Below are 21936 nucleotides of genomic sequence, written 5' to 3' on the forward strand. Positions count from 1 at the left end.
TAAGATTGGCTAAGGCCTCTTCTAGCCCCTTCACGCAGCACACACAAGCCAGGACGCAACCCGAGGAGGAGCCATCAGCTTGGCCAACCTCCCGGGGACAATGGCCCATTGGATTTCTCCTCTCATCACGAGAAACCTAAACTGCATCTGGTCGCCCAAGGAGAACATGACAAAGAAGCCTGCCTTAGGCCAGGAATCCTGCTCTGACCCTGAGCATAGCCTTCTCTTTCTGGGAGGGCACAAGGCAACGAGTAGCCGGTGGCGGCGGCCTGTAGAACTCAAGTGCAGTCGATAGGAGCACCAACGGTTCACGCTTCCTTTCCTATCCGCATGCTCGTCCGAGGCAGGGGACAGAAGTCCTGGCTCGACCAAGGAACCCAGAGACGGCACGCTGGCCCTAGCCTTCCCACGTGGATTGGCATCCCAGGCTCCTTTCCCAATGGCTCTTCTCCCCACGAGACGGCCACAACCCTCAACTTGAACAACGTGGCCGAGGACTCTCACGGCAGCAAACGCAACCTCAACCTCTCCCTCCTTTCCTTTTGGGAGCTACGTGCTGGACCTCAGTTCCAATGAGGAGACGGTAGGGTTTTCTCACTCATTTTGTTCAGATTTCCAAGGAATGCATTAGTGGGGGTCATCATCGATCCAAGCACACGCTCAAACGCTGGACATGCAAAGTTGCAGATGCCACCATGGGACACCCATCGAGCTGAATCACGTCAGCATATGGAAGCGGCCAGGGCCGAGCCATTGGAGCAGGAAATGCAGCCAGTTCTCAGGGCGTCGAAGCTCGTGCTCCCCGAGAAAAGGTCGGAAGGTGAGGGTATAGCCCCGTTGCACAGGTTCCCGTGGTGACACCTCTAGGTTTTAGCACAGAAGTGCTGCTTACCGCAACGAGGGTTAAATCAGGATCCCCATGGAATGCACCCCGGCACCCTTGCGAGACTCCTCCTCCTCACTTCACCGGGAATCACGGATTATACGGACGGCCCCAGGTTGCTCTGCTGCTGGAACTCCTTTCCCGCCATTCCACCTGGCTTGGGGTGAGAGAACACACGCGTGCTTGAGGAGGGTGCGCGGGGGCACCGAGGGAAAGGGCGATACCACCCAGCGATGAGTACTCTATCTCCCCTCAACATTTCATTTGCTGCCCATCTTGCCTGTGTGTCTGCAGGCAAGCGTGAAAGCAACGTAGAGCAGACGCCTTCAGAGCCTGTGGCCATCGGGACAAAGAGCCACGCTGTCCAACAACCCCCTGGTCTCGGGCCCTGCAACTCCTCTCCTGAGCACTCTCCCCTCCAGCACAGGAAAAGGATGTCTTCCTGAATCCCTGAGACCCCCCCTCAGGGCAACTGTGCCCCCTCAGACTAAGAGCCAGTGCCCTCCAGGTGAACACATCCGCCCTTGGCACGTACGCTTCCACTAAAAGGACGCGCCCTGAAGGGGAAGAGATCTTCCACGAGGGAAGGGCCCTTGGCCGAATATGACGGCCTCCATCAAAAGCGGCTCGTAGGGACCCGTGACAAAGGGTACGTGAGGAACGCCTGGACTGATCAAGGGAGACTCACCAGCAGGCATACTGCCTGGCCTGCTGTTAAGACAGACGACCTAACCTTGGCCCACACACAAACTTAATGGCACGCGAACCATTCCGATGCCTAGCGTGGTGGGGAAAACGCTCGCAGCCTAACGGCGTGGGAGCCATTCCAGTGCGCAAAGTGGCGGAGCAAAGAGTGACAGCAATTGGGTCACCTGCAGTGGTGGCTGGCACTTTCGCACACTGGGCCCGTCAGTGACGTGCCCTTGGAGAAACCGTGAGGCCCACGTCTTCCAGAAGCAACGTGTTACCCACAGCCGTGCAATGAGAGAGCCCAGCCAACAGCCTAGACACTTGAACCGCTATGACTTGTCTGGCCTGTGGCCAGGCACGCCGGATACCACAGTCTGGACGCACCAGCGGGTGGCAGGAAAAATGACCCCCGCACCACACATCCTCTCCTGCCCTTAAAGCTGTAGCCGTTCCTTGGCAGCCAGCTCCCTTCTTTCCGCCTAGTTGTGCCCAATGACCTCCGGGAAGATCTGCAACCCTCAGGGAACGCTATGTGGGCTGGGTGTATTAAAGACGCTGGGCTGTACTGAGGAACACCTTCACATCTTCAACACAGGGGGAACGTGGACAGACAGGGACAAACACCTCACGGCCTCCAAATCCTCCCCCATGAGGAGAAACCATACTGTGCCACGAAGGCAACCACTCGCTAGCACAGGGACCCGCCATGGAGTTAATCGAACAAGGAGAGGAAAAAGGCGGGACAGTCCACAAACGAGCTCCCGTGTTCCCTCTCTACACATGCCTCCAAACGCTCCATGGATTCTGTCGATCTCTCCACCCACCAGTAAACATGTGGGCTTTGCCAGCCGTCTCACGTGTCTTTTTCACTCACCTTGCCCTTCCCCCTCCACGGGGATCCCAACGTGTCACGGAAAGATGCCAGAGCCACCCCTCACCAAAGAAGCTTGATGTGACTTATCTTGACCAAGGCATTTTCTAGCCTCTTCACAGAGCACGCACAGGCCGGACACACCCCGAGGGGGAGCCATCAGCTTGGCCAACCTGCCGGGCACAATGGCCCGTCGGATTTCTCCCCTCATCATGAGAAACCTAAACCGCATCTGGTCTCCCAAGCAGATCATGTCAAAGAAGCCTTCCCTAGGCCCGGAGTCCTGCTCTGACCATGGGCAGAGAGACTTCTGTTTCTGTGAGGGCACAAGGCAACGACCAGCCGGTGGGGGCGGCTTGTAGAACTCAAGTGCAGGCGAGAGGACCACCAATGGCTCGCACTTCCTCTCCTACCCACATGCTGAACCGTGGCCGGGGACAGCAGTCCTGGCTAGACCAAGGAGCCCACAGACGGCGCGCTCTCCCTAGGCTTCCCACCTGAATTGGCATCCCAGGCTCCACTCCCAGTGGCTTTTCTCCCCATGAGATGGCCACAGCCCTCCACTTGAACAACGTGGCCGTGGGCACACACAGCAGCACATGCAATGTGAACCTCTCCCTACTGTCCTTATTGGAGCCGCATGCTGGACCTCAGTTCCAATGAGGTGACGGTAGGGGTTTCTCACTCATTTTTTTTTCAGATTTCCAGGGAATGCATTTGTGGGAGTCATCGTCGATCCAAGCACATGCTCAAACCTTGGACATGCAAAGTTGCGGATCCCATCACGGGACGGCCAGCGAGCTGAATCACGTCAGCATACAGAAGCGGCCAGTGTCGAGCAATGGAGCAGGAAATGCAGCCAGTTCTCAGGGCATCAAAGCTCGTGTTCCCCGAGAAAAGGCCAGAAAGTGAGTGTGTCGCCCCTTTTTCAAGTTACCGTAGCCAAGCCTCTAGGTTTTAGCAAAGAAGTGCCGCTTACCGCAACAAGGTTTGAACCAGGATCCTCAAGGAACGTGCGCCAACACCCCTGCAAGACTCCTTCTCCTCACTTCAACGGTTATCACGAATTATACGGATGGCCCCAGGCTGCTCTGCTGCCGGTATTCCTTCCTTGGCATTCCACCTGATTCGGGCTGAGAGAACACACGCGTACTTGAGGAGGGTGCACGGGCGCAACAAGGGAAAGTGTGTTCCAGGAACCCTATGGCCACCGTCGATCTATCCACCCACCCGTAAGCCTGCGGGCTTAGCCAGCCATCACACGTGTCTTTTTCACTCGGCTTGATATTCTCTCTCCCCCGGGATCCCAATGTGTCACGGAAAGGTGCCAGAGCCACGCCTCACCAGAGAAGCCTGCCGTGACTAAGATTGGCTAAGGCCTCTTCTAGCCCCTTCACGCAGCACACACAAGCCAGGACGCAACCCGAGGAGGAGCCATCAGCTTGGCCAACCTCCCGGGGACAATGGCCCATTGGATTTCTCCTCTCATCACGAGAAACCTAAACTGCATCTGGTCGCCCAAGGAGAACATGACAAAGAAGCCTGCCTTAGGCCAGGAATCCTGCTCTGACCCTGAGCATAGCCTTCTCTTTCTGGGAGGGCACAAGGCAACGAGTAGCCGGTGGCGGCGGCCTGTAGAACTCAAGTGCAGTCGATAGGAGCACCAACGGTTCACGCTTCCTTTCCTATCCGCATGCTCGTCCGAGGCAGGGGACAGAAGTCCTGGCTCGACCAAGGAACCCAGAGACGGCACGCTGGCCCTAGCCTTCCCACGTGGATTGGCATCCCAGGCTCCTTTCCCAATGGCTCTTCTCCCCACGAGACGGCCACAACCCTCAACTTGAACAACGTGGCCGAGGACTCTCACGGCAGCAAACGCAACCTCAACCTCTCCCTCCTTTCCTTTTGGGAGCTACGTGCTGGACCTCAGTTCCAATGAGGAGACGGTAGGGTTTTCTCACTCATTTTGTTCAGATTTCCAAGGAATGCATTAGTGGGGGTCATCATCGATCCAAGCACACGCTCAAACGCTGGACATGCAAAGTTGCAGATGCCACCATGGGACACCCATCGAGCTGAATCACGTCAGCATATGGAAGCGGCCAGGGCCGAGCCATTGGAGCAGGAAATGCAGCCAGTTCTCAGGGCGTCGAAGCTCGTGCTCCCCGAGAAAAGGTCGGAAGGTGAGGGTATAGCCCCGTTGCACAGGTTCCCGTGGTGACACCTCTAGGTTTTAGCACAGAAGTGCTGCTTACCGCAACGAGGGTTAAATCAGGATCCCCATGGAATGCACCCCGGCACCCTTGCGAGACTCCTCCTCCTCACTTCACCGGGAATCACGGATTATACGGACGGCCCCAGGTTGCTCTGCTGCTGGAACTCCTTTCCCGCCATTCCACCTGGCTTGGGGTGAGAGAACACACGCGTGCTTGAGGAGGGTGCGCGGGGGCACCGAGGGAAAGGGCGATACCACCCAGCGATGAGTACTCTATCTCCCCTCAACATTTCATTTGCTGCCCATCTTGCCTGTGTGTCTGCAGGCAAGCGTGAAAGCAACGTAGAGCAGACGCCTTCAGAGCCTGTGGCCATCGGGACAAAGAGCCACGCTGTCCAACAACCCCCTGGTCTCGGGCCCTGCAACTCCTCTCCTGAGCACTCTCCCCTCCAGCACAGGAAAAGGATGTCTTCCTGAATCCCTGAGACCCCCCCTCAGGGCAACTGTGCCCCCTCAGACTAAGAGCCAGTGCCCTCCAGGTGAACACATCCGCCCTTGGCACGTACGCTTCCACTAAAAGGACGCGCCCTGAAGGGGAAGAGATCTTCCACGAGGGAAGGGCCCTTGGCCGAATATGACGGCCTCCATCAAAAGCGGCTCGTAGGGACCCGTGACAAAGGGTACGTGAGGAACGCCTGGACTGATCAAGGGAGACTCACCAGCAGGCATACTGCCTGGCCTGCTGTTAAGACAGACGACCTAACCTTGGCCCACACACAAACTTAATGGCACGCGAACCATTCCGATGCCTAGCGTGGTGGGGAAAACGCTCGCAGCCTAACGGCGTGGGAGCCATTCCAGTGCGCAAAGTGGCGGAGCAAAGAGTGACAGCAATTGGGTCACCTGCAGTGGTGGCTGGCACTTTCGCACACTGGGCCCGTCAGTGACGTGCCCTTGGAGAAACCGTGAGGCCCAGGTCTTCCAGAAGCAACGTGTTACCCACAGCCGTGCAATGAGAGAGCCCAGCCAACAGCCTAGACACTTGAACCGCTATGACTTGTCTGGCCTGTGGCCAGGCACGCCGGATACCACAGTCTGGACGCACCAGCGGGTGGCAGGAAAAATGACCCCCGCACCACACATCCTCTCCTGCCCTTAAAGCTGTAGCCGTTCCTTGGCAGCCAGCTCCCTTCTTTCCGCCTAGTTGTGCCCAATGACCTCCGGGAAGATCTGCAACCCTCAGGGAACGCTATGTGGGCTGGGTGTATTAAAGACGCTGGGCTGTACTGAGGAACACCTTCACATCTTCAACACAGGGGGAACGTGGACAGACAGGGACAAACACCTCACGGCCTCCAAATCCTCCCCCATGAGGAGAAACCATACTGTGCCACGAAGGCAACCACTCGCTAGCACAGGGACCCGCCATGGAGTTAATCGAACAAGGAGAGGAAAAAGGCGGGACAGTCCACAAACGAGCTCCCGTGTTCCCTCTCTACACATGCCTCCAAACGCTCCATGGATTCTGTCGATCTCTCCACCCACCAGTAAACATGTGGGCTTTGCCAGCCGTCTCACGTGTCTTTTTCACTCACCTTGCCCTTCCCCCTCCACGGGGATCCCAACGTGTCACGGAAAGATGCCAGAGCCACCCCTCACCAAAGAAGCTTGATGTGACTTATCTTGACCAAGGCATTTTCTAGCCTCTTCACAGAGCACGCACAGGCCGGACACACCCCGAGGGGGAGCCATCAGCTTGGCCAACCTGCCGGGCACAATGGCCCGTCGGATTTCTCCCCTCATCATGAGAAACCTAAACCGCATCTGGTCTCCCAAGCAGATCATGTCAAAGAAGCCTTCCCTAGGCCCGGAGTCCTGCTCTGACCATGGGCAGAGAGACTTCTGTTTCTGTGAGGGCACAAGGCAACGACCAGCCGGTGGGGGCGGCTTGTAGAACTCAAGTGCAGGCGAGAGGACCACCAATGGCTCGCACTTCCTCTCCTACCCACATGCTGAACCGTGGCCGGGGACAGCAGTCCTGGCTAGACCAAGGAGCCCACAGACGGCGCGCTCTCCCTAGGCTTCCCACCTGAATTGGCATCCCAGGCTCCACTCCCAGTGGCTTTTCTCCCCATGAGATGGCCACAGCCCTCCACTTGAACAACGTGGCCGTGGGCACACACAGCAGCACATGCAATGTGAACCTCTCCCTACTGTCCTTATTGGAGCCGCATGCTGGACCTCAGTTCCAATGAGGTGACGGTAGGGGTTTCTCACTCATTTTTTTTTCAGATTTCCAGGGAATGCATTTGTGGGAGTCATCGTCGATCCAAGCACATGCTCAAACCTTGGACATGCAAAGTTGCGGATCCCATCACGGGACGGCCAGCGAGCTGAATCACGTCAGCATACAGAAGCGGCCAGTGTCGAGCAATGGAGCAGGAAATGCAGCCAGTTCTCAGGGCATCAAAGCTCGTGTTCCCCGAGAAAAGGCCAGAAAGTGAGTGTGTCGCCCCTTTTTCAAGTTACCGTAGCCAAGCCTCTAGGTTTTAGCAAAGAAGTGCCGCTTACCGCAACAAGGTTTGAACCAGGATCCTCAAGGAACGTGCGCCAACACCCCTGCAAGACTCCTTCTCCTCACTTCAACGGTTATCACGAATTATACGGATGGCCCCAGGCTGCTCTGCTGCCGGTATTCCTTCCTTGGCATTCCACCTGATTCGGGCTGAGAGAACACACGCGTACTTGAGGAGGGTGCACGGGCGCAACAAGGGAAAGTGTGTTCCAGGAACCCTATGGCCACCGTCGATCTATCCACCCACCCGTAAGCCTGCGGGCTTAGCCAGCCATCACACGTGTCTTTTTCACTCGGCTTGATAGTCTCTCTCCCCCGGGATCCCAATGTGTCACGGAAAGGTGCCAGAGCCACGCCTCACCAGAGAAGCCTGCCGTGACTAAGATTGGCTAAGGCCTCTTCTAGCCCCTTCACGCAGCACACACAAGCCAGGACGCAACCCGAGGAGGAGCCATCAGCTTGGCCAACCTCCCGGGGACAATGGCCCATTGGATTTCTCCTCTCATCACGAGAAACCTAAACTGCATCTGGTCGCCCAAGGAGAACATGACAAAGAAGCCTGCCTTAGGCCAGGAATCCTGCTCTGACCCTGAGCATAGCCTTCTCTTTCTGGGAGGGCACAAGGCAACGAGTAGCCGGTGGCGGCGGCCTGTAGAACTCAAGTGCAGTCGATAGGAGCACCAACGGTTCACGCTTCCTTTCCTATCCGCATGCTCGTCCGAGGCAGGGGACAGAAGTCCTGGCTCGACCAAGGAACCCAGAGACGGCACGCTGGCCCTAGCCTTCCCACGTGGATTGGCATCCCAGGCTCCTTTCCCAATGGCTCTTCTCCCCACGAGACGGCCACAACCCTCAACTTGAACAACGTGGCCGAGGACTCTCACGGCAGCAAACGCAACCTCAACCTCTCCCTCCTTTCCTTTTGGGAGCTACGTGCTGGACCTCAGTTCCAATGAGGAGACGGTAGGGTTTTCTCACTCATTTTGTTCAGATTTCCAAGGAATGCATTAGTGGGGGTCATCATCGATCCAAGCACACGCTCAAACGCTGGACATGCAAAGTTGCAGATGCCACCATGGGACACCCATCGAGCTGAATCACGTCAGCATATGGAAGCGGCCAGGGCCGAGCCATTGGAGCAGGAAATGCAGCCAGTTCTCAGGGCGTCGAAGCTCGTGCTCCCCGAGAAAAGGTCGGAAGGTGAGGGTATAGCCCCGTTGCACAGGTTCCCGTGGTGACACCTCTAGGTTTTAGCACAGAAGTGCTGCTTACCGCAACGAGGGTTAAATCAGGATCCCCATGGAATGCACCCCGGCACCCTTGCGAGACTCCTCCTCCTCACTTCACCGGGAATCACGGATTATACGGACGGCCCCAGGTTGCTCTGCTGCTGGAACTCCTTTCCCGCCATTCCACCTGGCTTGGGGTGAGAGAACACACGCGTGCTTGAGGAGGGTGCGCGGGGGCACCGAGGGAAAGGGCGATACCACCCAGCGATGAGTACTCTATCTCCCCTCAACATTTCATTTGCTGCCCATCTTGCCTGTGTGTCTGCAGGCAAGCGTGAAAGCAACGTAGAGCAGACGCCTTCAGAGCCTGTGGCCATCGGGACAAAGAGCCACGCTGTCCAACAACCCCCTGGTCTCGGGCCCTGCAACTCCTCTCCTGAGCACTCTCCCCTCCAGCACAGGAAAAGGATGTCTTCCTGAATCCCTGAGACCCCCCCTCAGGGCAACTGTGCCCCCTCAGACTAAGAGCCAGTGCCCTCCAGGTGAACACATCCGCCCTTGGCACATACGCTTCCACTAAAAGGACGCGCCCTGAAGGGGAAGAGATCTTCCACGAGGGAAGGGCCCTTGGCCGAATATGACGGCCTCCATCAAAAGCGGCTCGTAGGGACCCGTGACAAAGGGTACGTGAGGAACGCCTGGACTGATCAAGGGAGACTCACCAGCAGGCATACTGCCTGGCCTGCTGTTAAGACAGACGACCTAACCTTGGCCCACACACAAACTTAATGGCACGCGAACCATTCCGATGCCTAGCGTGGTGGGGAAAACGCTCGCAGCCTAACGGCGTGGGAGCCATTCCAGTGCGCAAAGTGGCGGAGCAAAGAGTGACAGCAATTGGGTCACCTGCAGTGGTGGCTGGCACTTTCGCACACTGGGCCCGTCAGTGACGTGCCCTTGGAGAAACCGTGAGGCCCACGTCTTCCAGAAGCAACGTGTTACCCACAGCCGTGCAATGAGAGAGCCCAGCCAACAGCCTAGACACTTGAACCGCTATGACTTGTCTGGCCTGTGGCCAGGCACGCCGGATACCACAGTCTGGACGCACCAGCGGGTGGCAGGAAAAATGACCCCCGCACCACACATCCTCTCCTGCCCTTAAAGCTGTAGCCGTTCCTTGGCAGCCAGCTCCCTTCTTTCCGCCTAGTTGTGCCCAATGACCTCCGGGAAGATCTGCAACCCTCAGGGAACGCTATGTGGGCTGGGTGTATTAAAGACGCTGGGCTGTACTGAGGAACACCTTCACATCTTCAACACAGGGGGAACGTGGACAGACAGGGACAAACACCTCACGGCCTCCAAATCCTCCCCCATGAGGAGAAACCATACTGTGCCACGAAGGCAACCACTCGCTAGCACAGGGACCCGCCATGGAGTTAATCGAACAAGGAGAGGAAAAAGGCGGGACAGTCCACAAACGAGCTCCCGTGTTCCCTCTCTACACATGCCTCCAAACGCTCCATGGATTCTGTCGATCTCTCCACCCACCAGTAAACATGTGGGCTTTGCCAGCCGTCTCACGTGTCTTTTTCACTCACCTTGCCCTTCCCCCTCCACGGGGATCCCAACGTGTCACGGAAAGATGCCAGAGCCACCCCTCACCAAAGAAGCTTGATGTGACTTATCTTGACCAAGGCATTTTCTAGCCTCTTCACAGAGCACGCACAGGCCGGACACACCCCGAGGGGGAGCCATCAGCTTGGCCAACCTGCCGGGCACAATGGCCCGTCGGATTTCTCCCCTCATCATGAGAAACCTAAACCGCATCTGGTCTCCCAAGCAGATCATGTCAAAGAAGCCTTCCCTAGGCCCGGAGTCCTGCTCTGACCATGGGCAGAGAGACTTCTGTTTCTGTGAGGGCACAAGGCAACGACCAGCCGGTGGGGGCGGCTTGTAGAACTCAAGTGCAGGCGAGAGGACCACCAATGGCTCGCACTTCCTCTCCTACCCACATGCTGAACCGTGGCCGGGGACAGCAGTCCTGGCTAGACCAAGGAGCCCACAGACGGCGCGCTCTCCCTAGGCTTCCCACCTGAATTGGCATCCCAGGCTCCACTCCCAGTGGCTTTTCTCCCCATGAGATGGCCACAGCCCTCCACTTGAACAACGTGGCCGTGGGCACACACAGCAGCACATGCAATGTGAACCTCTCCCTACTGTCCTTATTGGAGCCGCATGCTGGACCTCAGTTCCAATGAGGTGACGGTAGGGGTTTCTCACTCATTTTTTTTTCAGATTTCCAGGGAATGCATTTGTGGGAGTCATCGTCGATCCAAGCACATGCTCAAACCTTGGACATGCAAAGTTGCGGATCCCATCACGGGACGGCCAGCGAGCTGAATCACGTCAGCATACAGAAGCGGCCAGTGTCGAGCAATGGAGCAGGAAATGCAGCCAGTTCTCAGGGCATCAAAGCTCGTGTTCCCCAAGAAAAGGCCAGAAAGTGAGTGTGTCGCCCCTTTTTCAAGTTACCGTAGCCAAGCCTCTAGGTTTTAGCAAAGAAGTGCCGCTTACCGCAACAAGGTTTGAACCAGGATCCTCAAGGAACGTGCGCCAACACCCCTGCAAGACTCCTTCTCCTCACTTCAACGGTTATCACGAATTATACGGATGGCCCCAGGCTGCTCTGCTGCCGGTATTCCTTCCTTGGCATTCCACCTGATTCGGGCTGAGAGAACACACGCGTACTTGAGGAGGGTGCACGGGCGCAACAAGGGAAAGTGTGTTCCAGGAACCCTATGGCCACCGTCGATCTATCCACCCACCCGTAAGCCTGCGGGCTTAGCCAGCCATCACACGTGTCTTTTTCACTCGGCTTGATAGTCTCTCTCCCCCGGGATCCCAATGTGTCACGGAAAGGTGCCAGAGCCACGCCTCACCAGAGAAGCCTGCCGTGACTAAGATTGGCTAAGGCCTCTTCTAGCCCCTTCACGCAGCACACACAAGCCAGGACGCAACCCGAGGAGGAGCCATCAGCTTGGCCAACCTCCCGGGGACAATGGCCCATTGGATTTCTCCTCTCATCACGAGAAACCTAAACTGCATCTGGTCGCCCAAGGAGAACATGACAAAGAAGCCTGCCTTAGGCCAGGAATCCTGCTCTGACCCTGAGCATAGCCTTCTCTTTCTGGGAGGGCACAAGGCAACGAGTAGCCGGTGGCGGCGGCCTGTAGAACTCAAGTGCAGTCGATAGGAGCACCAACGGTTCACGCTTCCTTTCCTATCCGCATGCTCGTCCGAGGCAGGGGACAGAAGTCCTGGCTCGACCAAGGAACCCAGAGACGGCACGCTGGCCCTAGCCTTCCCACGTGGATTGGCATCCCAGGCTCCTTTCCCAATGGCTCTTCTCCCCACGAGACGGCCACAACCCTCAACTTGAACAACGTGGCCGAGGACTCTCACGGCAGCAAACGCAACCTCAACCTCTCCCTCCTTTCCTTTTGGGAGCTACGTGCTGGACCTCAGTTCCAATGAGGAGACGGTAGGGTTTTCTCACTCATTTTGTTCAGATTTCCAAGGAATGCATTAGTGGGGGTCATCATCGATCCAAGCACACGCTCAAACGCTGGACATGCAAAGTTGCAGATGCCACCATGGGACACCCATCGAGCTGAATCACGTCAGCATATGGAAGCGGCCAGGGCCGAGCCATTGGAGCAGGAAATGCAGCCAGTTCTCAGGGCGTCGAAGCTCGTGCTCCCCGAGAAAAGGTCGGAAGGTGAGGGTATAGCCCCGTTGCACAGGTTCCCGTGGTGACACCTCTAGGTTTTAGCACAGAAGTGCTGCTTACCGCAACGAGGGTTAAATCAGGATCCCCATGGAATGCACCCCGGCACCCTTGCGAGACTCCTCCTCCTCACTTCACCGGGAATCACGGATTATACGGACGGCCCCAGGTTGCTCTGCTGCTGGAACTCCTTTCCCGCCATTCCACCTGGCTTGGGGTGAGAGAACACACGCGTGCTTGAGGAGGGTGCGCGGGGGCACCGAGGGAAAGGGCGATACCACCCAGCGATGAGTACTCTATCTCCCCTCAACATTTCATTTGCTGCCCATCTTGCCTGTGTGTCTGCAGGCAAGCGTGAAAGCAACGTAGAGCAGACGCCTTCAGAGCCTGTGGCCATCGGGACAAAGAGCCACGCTGTCCAACAACCCCCTGGTCTCGGGCCCTGCAACTCCTCTCCTGAGCACTCTCCCCTCCAGCACAGGAAAAGGATGTCTTCCTGAATCCCTGAGACCCCCCCTCAGGGCAACTGTGCCCCCTCAGACTAAGAGCCAGTGCCCTCCAGGTGAACACATCCGCCCTTGGCACGTACGCTTCCACTAAAAGGACGCGCCCTGAAGGGGAAGAGATCTTCCACGAGGGAAGGGCCCTTGGCCGAATATGACGGCCTCCATCAAAAGCGGCTCGTAGGGACCCGTGACAAAGGGTACGTGAGGAACGCCTGGACTGATCAAGGGAGACTCACCAGCAGGCATACTGCCTGGCCTGCTGTTAAGACAGACGACCTAACCTTGGCCCACACACAAACTTAATGGCACGCGAACCATTCCGATGCCTAGCGTGGTGGGGAAAACGCTCGCAGCCTAACGGCGTGGGAGCCATTCCAGTGCGCAAAGTGGCGGAGCAAAGAGTGACAGCAATTGGGTCACCTGCAGTGGTGGCTGGCACTTTCGCACACTGGGCCCGTCAGTGACGTGCCCTTGGAGAAACCGTGAGGCCCAGGTCTTCCAGAAGCAACGTGTTACCCACAGCCGTGCAATGAGAGAGCCCAGCCAACAGCCTAGACACTTGAACCGCTATGACTTGTCTGGCCTGTGGCCAGGCACGCCGGATACCACAGTCTGGACGCACCAGCGGGTGGCAGGAAAAATGACCCCCGCACCACACATCCTCTCCTGCCCTTAAAGCTGTAGCCGTTCCTTGGCAGCCAGCTCCCTTCTTTCCGCCTAGTTGTGCCCAATGACCTCCGGGAAGATCTGCAACCCTCAGGGAACGCTATGTGGGCTGGGTGTATTAAAGACGCTGGGCTGTACTGAGGAACACCTTCACATCTTCAACACAGGGGGAACGTGGACAGACAGGGACAAACACCTCACGGCCTCCAAATCCTCCCCCATGAGGAGAAACCATACTGTGCCACGAAGGCAACCACTCGCTAGCACAGGGACCCGCCATGGAGTTAATCGAACAAGGAGAGGAAAAAGGCGGGACAGTCCACAAACGAGCTCCCGTGTTCCCTCTCTACACATGCCTCCAAACGCTCCATGGATTCTGTCGATCTCTCCACCCACCAGTAAACATGTGGGCTTTGCCAGCCGTCTCACGTGTCTTTTTCACTCACCTTGCCCTTCCCCCTCCACGGGGATCCCAACGTGTCACGGAAAGATGCCAGAGCCACCCCTCACCAAAGAAGCTTGATGTGACTTATCTTGACCAAGGCATTTTCTAGCCTCTTCACAGAGCACGCACAGGCCGGACACACCCCGAGGGGGAGCCATCAGCTTGGCCAACCTGCCGGGCACAATGGCCCGTCGGATTTCTCCCCTCATCATGAGAAACCTAAACCGCATCTGGTCTCCCAAGCAGATCATGTCAAAGAAGCCTTCCCTAGGCCCGGAGTCCTGCTCTGACCATGGGCAGAGAGACTTCTGTTTCTGTGAGGGCACAAGGCAACGACCAGCCGGTGGGGGCGGCTTGTAGAACTCAAGTGCAGGCGAGAGGACCACCAATGGCTCGCACTTCCTCTCCTACCCACATGCTGAACCGTGGCCGGGGACAGCAGTCCTGGCTAGACCAAGGAGCCCACAGACGGCGCGCTCTCCCTAGGCTTCCCACCTGAATTGGCATCCCAGGCTCCACTCCCAGTGGCTTTTCTCCCCATGAGATGGCCACAGCCCTCCACTTGAACAACGTGGCCGTGGGCACACACAGCAGCACATGCAATGTGAACCTCTCCCTACTGTCCTTATTGGAGCCGCATGCTGGACCTCAGTTCCAATGAGGTGACGGTAGGGGTTTCTCACTCATTTTTTTTTTCAGATTTCCAGGGAATGCATTTGTGGGAGTCATCGTCGATCCAAGCACATGCTCAAACCTTGGACATGCAAAGTTGCGGATCCCATCACGGGACGGCCAGCGAGCTGAATCACGTCAGCATACAGAAGCGGCCAGTATCGAGCAATGGAGCAGGAAATGCAGCCAGTTCTCAGGGCATCAAAGCTCGTGTTCCCCGAGAAAAGGCCAGAAAGTGAGTGTGTCGCCCCTTTTTCAATTTACCGTAGCCAAGCCTCTAGGTTTTAGCAAAGAAGTGCCGCTTACCGCAACAAGGTTTGAACCAGGATCCTCATGGAATGTGCGCCAACACCCCTGCAAGACTCCTTCTCCTCACTTCAACGGTTATCACGAATTATACGGATGGCCCCAGGCTGCTCTGCTGCCGGTATTCCTTCCTTGGCATTCCACCTGATTCGGGCTGAGAGAACACACGCGTACTTGAGGAGGGTGCACGGGCGCAACAAGGGAAAGTGTGTTCCAGGAACCCTATGGCCACCGTCGATCTATCCACCCACCCGTAAGCCTGCGGGCTTAGCCAGCCATCACACGTGTCTTTTTCACTCGGCTTGATATTCTCTCTCCCCCGGGATCCCAATGTGTCACGGAAAGGTGCCAGAGCCACACCTCACCAGAGAAGCCTGCCGTGACTAAGATTGATTAAGGCCTCTTCTAGCCCCTTCACGCAGCACACACAAGCCAGGACGCAACCCGAGGAGGAGCCATCAGCTTGGCCAACCTCCCGGGGACAATGGCCCATTGGATTTCTCCCCTCATCACGAGAAACCTAAACTGCATCTGGTCGCCCAAGGAGAACATGATAAAGAAGCCTGCCTTAGGCCAGGAATCCTGCTCTGACCCTGAGCATAGCCTTCTCTTATTGTGAGGGCACAAGGCAACGAGTAGCCGGTGGCGGCGGCCTGTAGAACTCAAGTGCAGTTGATAGGACAACCAATGGTTCACGCTTCCTTTCCTATCCACATGCTCGTCCGTGGCAGGGGACAGAAGTCCTGGCTCGACCAAGGAACCCAGAGACGGCACGCTGGCCCTAGCCTTCCCACGTGGATTGGCATCCCAGGCTCCTTTCCCAATGGCTCTTCTCCCCACGAGACGGCCACAACCCTCAACTTGAACAACGTGGCCGTGGACTCTCACGGCAGCAAACGCAACGTCAACCTCTCCCTCCTTTCCTTTTGGGAGCTACGTGCTGGACCTCAGTTCCAATGAGGAGACGGTAGGGTTTTCTCACTCCTTTTGTTCAGATTTCCAAGGAATGCATTAGTGGGGGTCATCATCGATCCAAGCACACGCTCAAACGCTGGACATGCAAAGTTGCAGATGCCACCATGGGACACCCATCGAGCTGAATCACGTCAGCATATGGAAGCGGCCAGGGCCGAGCCATTGGAGCAGGAAATGCAGCCAGTTCTCAGGGCGTCGAAGCTCGTGCTCCCCGAGAAAAGGTCGGAAGGTGAGGGTATAGCCCCGTTGCACAGGTTCCCGTGGTGACACCTCTAGGTTTTAGCACAGAAGTGCTGCTTACCGCAACGAGGGTTAAATCAGGATCCCCATGGAATGCACCCCGGCACCCTTGCGAGACTCCTCCTCCTCACTTCACCGGGAATCACGGATTATACGGACGGCCCCAGGTTGCTCTGCTGCTGGAACTCCTTTCCCGCCATTCCACCTGGCTTGGGGTGAGAGAACACACGCGTGCTTGAGGAGGGTGCGCGGGGGCACCGAGGGAAAGGGCGATACCACACAGCGATGAGTACTCTATCTCCCCTCAACATTTCATTTGCTGCCCATCTTGCCTGTGTGTCTGCAGGCAAGCGTGAAAGCAACGTAGAGCAGACGCCTTCAGAGCCTGTGGCCATCGGGACAAAGAGCCACGCTGTCCAACAACCCCCTGGTCTCGGGCCCTGCAACTCCTCTCCTGAGCACTCTCCCCTCCAGCACAGGAAAAGGATGTCTTCCTGAATCCCTGAGACCCCCCCTCAGGGCAACTGTGCCCCCTCAGACTAAGAGCCAGTGCCCTCCAGGTGAACACATCCGCCCTTGGCACGTACGCTTCCACTAAAAGGACGCGCCCTGAAGGGGAAGAGATCTTCCACGAGGGAAGGGCCCTTGGCCGAATATGACGGCCTCCATCAAAAGCGGCTCGTAGGGACCCGTGACAAAGGGTACGTGAGGAACGCCTGGACTGATCAAGGGAGACTCACCAGCAGGCATACTGCCTGGCCTGCTGTTAAGACAGACGACCTAACCTTGGCCCACACACAAACTTAATGGCACGCGAACCATTCCGATGCCTAGCGTGGTGGGGAAAACGCTCGCAGCCTAACGGCGTGGGAGCCATTCCAGTGCGCAAAGTGGCGGAGCAAAGAGTGACAGCAATTGGGTCACCTGCAGTGGTGGCTGGCACTTTCGCACACTGGGCCCGTCAGTGACGTGCCCTCGGAGAAACCGTGAGGCCCAGGTCTTCTAGAAGCAACGTGTTACCCACAGCCGTGCAATGAGAGCCCAGCCAACAGCCTAGACACTTGAACCGCTATGACTTGTCTGGCCTGTGGCCAGGCACGCCGGATACCACAGTCTGGACGCACCAGCGGGTGGCAGGAAAAATGACCCCCGCACCACACATCCTCTCCTGCCCTTAAAGCTGTAGCCGTTCCTTGGCAGCCAACTCCCTTCTTTCCGCCTAGTTGTGCCCAATGACCTCCGGGAAGATCTGCAACCCTCAGGGAACGCTATGTGGGCTGGGTGTATTAAAGACGCTGGGCTGTACTGAGGAACACCTTCACATCTTCAACACAGGGGGAACGTGGACAGACAGGGACAAACACCTCACGGCCTCCAAATCCTCCCCCATGAGGAGAAACCATACTGTGCCACGAAGGCAACCACTCGCTAGCACAGGGACCCGCCATGGAGTTAATCGAACAAGGAGAGGAAAAAGGCGGGACAGTCCACAAACGAGCTCCCGTGTTCCCTCTCTACACATGCCTCCAAACGCTCCATGGATTCTGTCGATCTCTCCACCCACCAGTAAACATGTGGGCTTTGCCAGCCGTCTCACGTGTCTTTTTCACTCACCTTGCCCTTCCCCCTCCACGGGGATCCCAACGTGTCACGGAAAGATGCCAGAGCCACCCCTCACCAAAGAAGCTTGATGTGACTTATCTTGACCAAGGCATTTTCTAGCCTCTTCACAGAGCACGCACAGGCCGGACACACCCCGAGGGGGAGCCATCAGCTTGGCCAACCTGCCGGGCACAATGGCCCGTCGGATTTCTCCCCTCATCATGAGAAACCTAAACCGCATCTGGTCTCCCAAGCAGATCATGTCAAAGAAGCCTTCCCTAGGCCCGGAGTCCTGCTCTGACCATGGGCAGAGAGACTTCTGTTTCTGTGAGGGCACAAGGCAACGACCAGCCGGTGGGGGCGGCTTGTAGAACTCAAGTGCAGGCGAGAGGACCACCAATGGCTCGCACTTCCTCTCCTACCCACATGCTGAACCGTGGCCGGGGACAGCAGTCCTGGCTAGACCAAGGAGCCCACAGACGGCGCGCTCTCCCTAGGCTTCCCACCTGAATTGGCATCCCAGGCTCCACTCCCAGTGGCTTTTCTCCCCATGAGATGGCCACAGCCCTCCACTTGAACAACGTGGCCGTGGGCACACACAGCAGCACATGCAATGTGAACCTCTCCCTACTGTCCTTATTGGAGCCGCATGCTGGACCTCAGTTCCAATGAGGTGACGGTAGGGGTTTCTCACTCATTTTTTTTTCAGATTTCCAGGGAATGCATTTGTGGGAGTCATCGTCGATCCAAGCACATGCTCAAACCTTGGACATGCAAAGTTGCGGATCCCATCACGGGACGGCCAGCGAGCTGAATCACGTCAGCATACAGAAGCGGCCAGTGTCGAGCAATGGAGCAGGAAATGCAGCCAGTTCTCAGGGCATCAAAGCTCGTGTTCCCCGAGAAAAGGCCAGAAAGTGAGTGTGTCGCCCCTTTTTCAAGTTACCGTAGCCAAGCCTCTAGGTTTTAGCAAAGAAGTGCCGCTTACCGCAACAAGGTTTGAACCAGGATCCTCAAGGAACGTGCGCCAACACCCCTGCAAGACTCCTTCTCCTCACTTCAACGGTTATCACGAATTATACGGATGGCCCCAGGCTGCTCTGCTGCCGGTATTCCTTCCTTGGCATTCCACCTGATTCGGGCTGAGAGAACACACGCGTACTTGAGGAGGGTGCACGGGCGCAACAAGGGAAAGTGTGTTCCAGGAACCCTATGGCCACCGTCGATCTATCCACCCACCCGTAAGCCTGCGGGCTTAGCCAGCCATCACACGTGTCTTTTTCACTCGGCTTGATATTCTCTCTCCCCCGGGATCCCAATGTGTCACGGAAAGGTGCCAGAGCCACGCCTCACCAGAGAAGCCTGCCGTGACTAAGATTGGCTAAGGCCTCTTCTAGCCCCTTCACGCAGCACACACAAGCCAGGACGCAACCCGAGGAGGAGCCATCAGCTTGGCCAACCTCCCGGGGACAATGGCCCATTGGATTTCTCCTCTCATCACGAGAAACCTAAACTGCATCTGGTCGCCCAAGGAGAACATGACAAAGAAGCCTGCCTTAGGCCAGGAATCCTGCTCTGACCCTGAGCATAGCCTTCTCTTTCTGGGAGGGCACAAGGCAACGAGTAGCCGGTGGCGGCGGCCTGTAGAACTCAAGTGCAGTCGATAGGAGCACCAACGGTTCACGCTTCCTTTCCTATCCGCATGCTCGTCCGAGGCAGGGGACAGAAGTCCTGGCTCGACCAAGGAACCCAGAGACGGCACGCTGGCCCTAGCCTTCCCACGTGGATTGGCATCCCAGGCTCCTTTCCCAATGGCTCTTCTCCCCACGAGACGGCCACAACCCTCAACTTGAACAACGTGGCCGAGGACTCTCACGGCAGCAAACGCAACCTCAACCTCTCCCTCCTTTCCTTTTGGGAGCTACGTGCTGGACCTCAGTTCCAATGAGGAGACGGTAGGGTTTTCTCACTCATTTTGTTCAGATTTCCAAGGAATGCATTAGTGGGGGTCATCATCGATCCAAGCACACGCTCAAACGCTGGACATGCAAAGTTGCAGATGCCACCATGGGACACCCATCGAGCTGAATCACGTCAGCATATGGAAGCGGCCAGGGCCGAGCCATTGGAGCAGGAAATGCAGCCAGTTCTCAGGGCGTCGAAGCTCGTGCTCCCCGAGAAAAGGTCGGAAGGTGAGGGTATAGCCCCGTTGCACAGGTTCCCGTGGTGACACCTCTAGGTTTTAGCACAGAAGTGCTGCTTACCGCAACGAGGGTTAAATCAGGATCCCCATGGAATGCACCCCGGCACCCTTGCGAGACTCCTCCTCCTCACTTCACCGGGAATCACGGATTATACGGACGGCCCCAGGTTGCTCTGCTGCTGGAACTCCTTTCCCGCCATTCCACCTGGCTTGGGGTGAGAGAACACACGCGTGCTTGAGGAGGGTGCGCGGGGGCACCGAGGGAAAGGGCGATACCACCCAGCGATGAGTACTCTATCTCCCCTCAACATTTCATTTGCTGCCCATCTTGCCTGTGTGTCTGCAGGCAAGCGTGAAAGCAACGTAGAGCAGACGCCTTCAGAGCCTGTGGCCATCGGGACAAAGAGCCACGCTGTCCAACAACCCCCTGGTCTCGGGCCCTGCAACTCCTCTCCTGAGCACTCTCCCCTCCAGCACAGGAAAAGGATGTCTTCCTGAATCCCTGAGACCCCCCCTCAGGGCAACTGTGCCCCCTCAGACTAAGAGCCAGTGCCCTCCAGGTGAACACATCCGCCCTTGGCACGTACGCTTCCACTAAAAGGACGCGCCCTGAAGGGGAAGAGATCTTCCACGAGGGAAGGGCCCTTGGCCGAATATGACGGCCTCCATCAAAAGCGGCTCGTAGGGACCCGTGACAAAGGGTACGTGAGGAACGCCTGGACTGATCAAGGGAGACTCACCAGCAGGCATACTGCCTGGCCTGCTGTTAAGACAGACGACCTAACCTTGGCCCACACACAAACTTAATGGCACGCGAACCATTCCGATGCCTAGCGTGGTGGGGAAAACGCTCGCAGCCTAACGGCGTGGGAGCCATTCCAGTGCGCAAAGTGGCGGAGCAAAGAGTGACAGCAATTGGGTCACCTGCAGTGGTGGCTGGCACTTTCGCACACTGGGCCCGTCAGTGACGTGCCCTTGGAGAAACCGTGAGGCCCAGGTCTTCCAGAAGCAACGTGTTACCCACAGCCGTGCAATGAGAGAGCCCAGCCAACAGCCTAGACACTTGAACCGCTATGACTTGTCTGGCCTGTGGCCAGGCACGCCGGATACCACAGTCTGGACGCACCAGCGGGTGGCAGGAAAAATGACCCCCGCACCACACATCCTCTCCTGCCCTTAAAGCTGTAGCCGTTCCTTGGCAGCCAGCTCCCTTCTTTCCGCCTAGTTGTGCCCAATGACCTCCGGGAAGATCTGCAACCCTCAGGGAACGCTATGTGGGCTGGGTGTATTAAAGACGCTGGGCTGTACTGAGGAACACCTTCACATCTTCAACACAGGGGGAACGTGGACAGACAGGGACAAACACCTCACGGCCTCCAAATCCTCCCCCATGAGGAGAAACCATACTGTGCCACGAAGGCAACCACTCGCTAGCACAGGGACCCGCCATGGAGTTAATCGAACAAGGAGAGGAAAAAGGCGGGACAGTCCACAAACGAGCTCCCGTGTTCCCTCTCTACACATGCCTCCAAACGCTCCATGGATTCTGTCGATCTCTCCACCCACCAGTAAACATGTGGGCTTTGCCAGCCGTCTCACGTGTCTTTTTCACTCACCTTGCCCTTCCCCCTCCACGGGGATCCCAACGTGTCACGGAAAGATGCCAGAGCCACCCCTCACCAAAGAAGCTTGATGTGACTTATCTTGACCAAGGCATTTTCTAGCCTCTTCACAGAGCACGCACAGGCCGGACACACCCCGAGGGGGAGCCATCAGCTTGGCCAACCTGCCGGGCACAATGGCCCGTCGGATTTCTCCCCTCATCATGAGAAACCTAAACCGCATCTGGTCTCCCAAGCAGATCATGTCAAAGAAGCCTTCCCTAGGCCCGGAGTCCTGCTCTGACCATGGGCAGAGAGACTTCTGTTTCTGTGAGGGCACAAGGCAACGACCAGCCGGTGGGGGCGGCTTGTAGAACTCAAGTGCAGGCGAGAGGACCACCAATGGCTCGCACTTCCTCTCCTACCCACATGCTGAACCGTGGCCGGGGACAGCAGTCCTGGCTAGACCA

General features: G+C 57.1%; 11 non-coding genes across 11 annotated transcripts; all 11 read right to left on the reverse strand.

Annotated features, from left to right (window-relative positions):
* Nucleotides 1-558: 558 nt before the first annotated feature.
* LOC149750027 (small nucleolar RNA SNORD116) lies at nt 559-650 on the reverse strand. The gene has a single exon (XR_016392320.1). It is a non-coding gene; the product is annotated as a small nucleolar RNA SNORD116 (small nucleolar RNA).
* Nucleotides 651-3089: 2439 nt separating this feature from the next.
* LOC149750028 (small nucleolar RNA SNORD116) lies at nt 3090-3183 on the reverse strand. The gene has a single exon (XR_016392403.1). It is a non-coding gene; the product is annotated as a small nucleolar RNA SNORD116 (small nucleolar RNA).
* Nucleotides 3184-4365: 1182 nt separating this feature from the next.
* On the reverse strand, nt 4366-4457 carry LOC149750029 (small nucleolar RNA SNORD116). The gene has a single exon (XR_016392321.1). It is a non-coding gene; the product is annotated as a small nucleolar RNA SNORD116 (small nucleolar RNA).
* A 2439-nt stretch (nt 4458-6896) lies between these two features.
* LOC149750030 (small nucleolar RNA SNORD116) lies at nt 6897-6990 on the reverse strand. The gene has a single exon (XR_016392404.1). It is a non-coding gene; the product is annotated as a small nucleolar RNA SNORD116 (small nucleolar RNA).
* A 1182-nt stretch (nt 6991-8172) lies between these two features.
* On the reverse strand, nt 8173-8264 carry LOC149750031 (small nucleolar RNA SNORD116). The gene has a single exon (XR_016392322.1). It is a non-coding gene; the product is annotated as a small nucleolar RNA SNORD116 (small nucleolar RNA).
* Nucleotides 8265-10703: 2439 nt separating this feature from the next.
* Nucleotides 10704-10797, reverse strand: LOC149750032 (small nucleolar RNA SNORD116). Its single transcript, XR_016392405.1, has one exon. It is a non-coding gene; the product is annotated as a small nucleolar RNA SNORD116 (small nucleolar RNA).
* Nucleotides 10798-11979: 1182 nt separating this feature from the next.
* Nucleotides 11980-12071, reverse strand: LOC149750033 (small nucleolar RNA SNORD116). The gene has a single exon (XR_016392323.1). It is a non-coding gene; the product is annotated as a small nucleolar RNA SNORD116 (small nucleolar RNA).
* Nucleotides 12072-14510: 2439 nt separating this feature from the next.
* Nucleotides 14511-14605, reverse strand: LOC149750034 (small nucleolar RNA SNORD116). Its single transcript, XR_016392425.1, has one exon. It is a non-coding gene; the product is annotated as a small nucleolar RNA SNORD116 (small nucleolar RNA).
* Nucleotides 14606-15787: 1182 nt separating this feature from the next.
* On the reverse strand, nt 15788-15879 carry LOC149750035 (small nucleolar RNA SNORD116). Its single transcript, XR_016392344.1, has one exon. It is a non-coding gene; the product is annotated as a small nucleolar RNA SNORD116 (small nucleolar RNA).
* Nucleotides 15880-18316: 2437 nt separating this feature from the next.
* LOC149750036 (small nucleolar RNA SNORD116) lies at nt 18317-18410 on the reverse strand. The gene has a single exon (XR_016392406.1). It is a non-coding gene; the product is annotated as a small nucleolar RNA SNORD116 (small nucleolar RNA).
* A 1182-nt stretch (nt 18411-19592) lies between these two features.
* Nucleotides 19593-19684, reverse strand: LOC149750037 (small nucleolar RNA SNORD116). Its single transcript, XR_016392324.1, has one exon. It is a non-coding gene; the product is annotated as a small nucleolar RNA SNORD116 (small nucleolar RNA).
* Between the last annotated feature and the right edge of the window lie 2252 nt (nt 19685-21936).

The sequence above is a fragment of the Delphinapterus leucas genome, chromosome 2 (genome assembly GCF_059928025.1).
Source record: "Delphinapterus leucas isolate spDelLeu-1000000601 "Yukka" chromosome 2, BTC_Dleu_Yukka2, whole genome shotgun sequence".
NCBI lineage: Eukaryota > Metazoa > Chordata > Mammalia > Artiodactyla > Monodontidae > Delphinapterus > Delphinapterus leucas.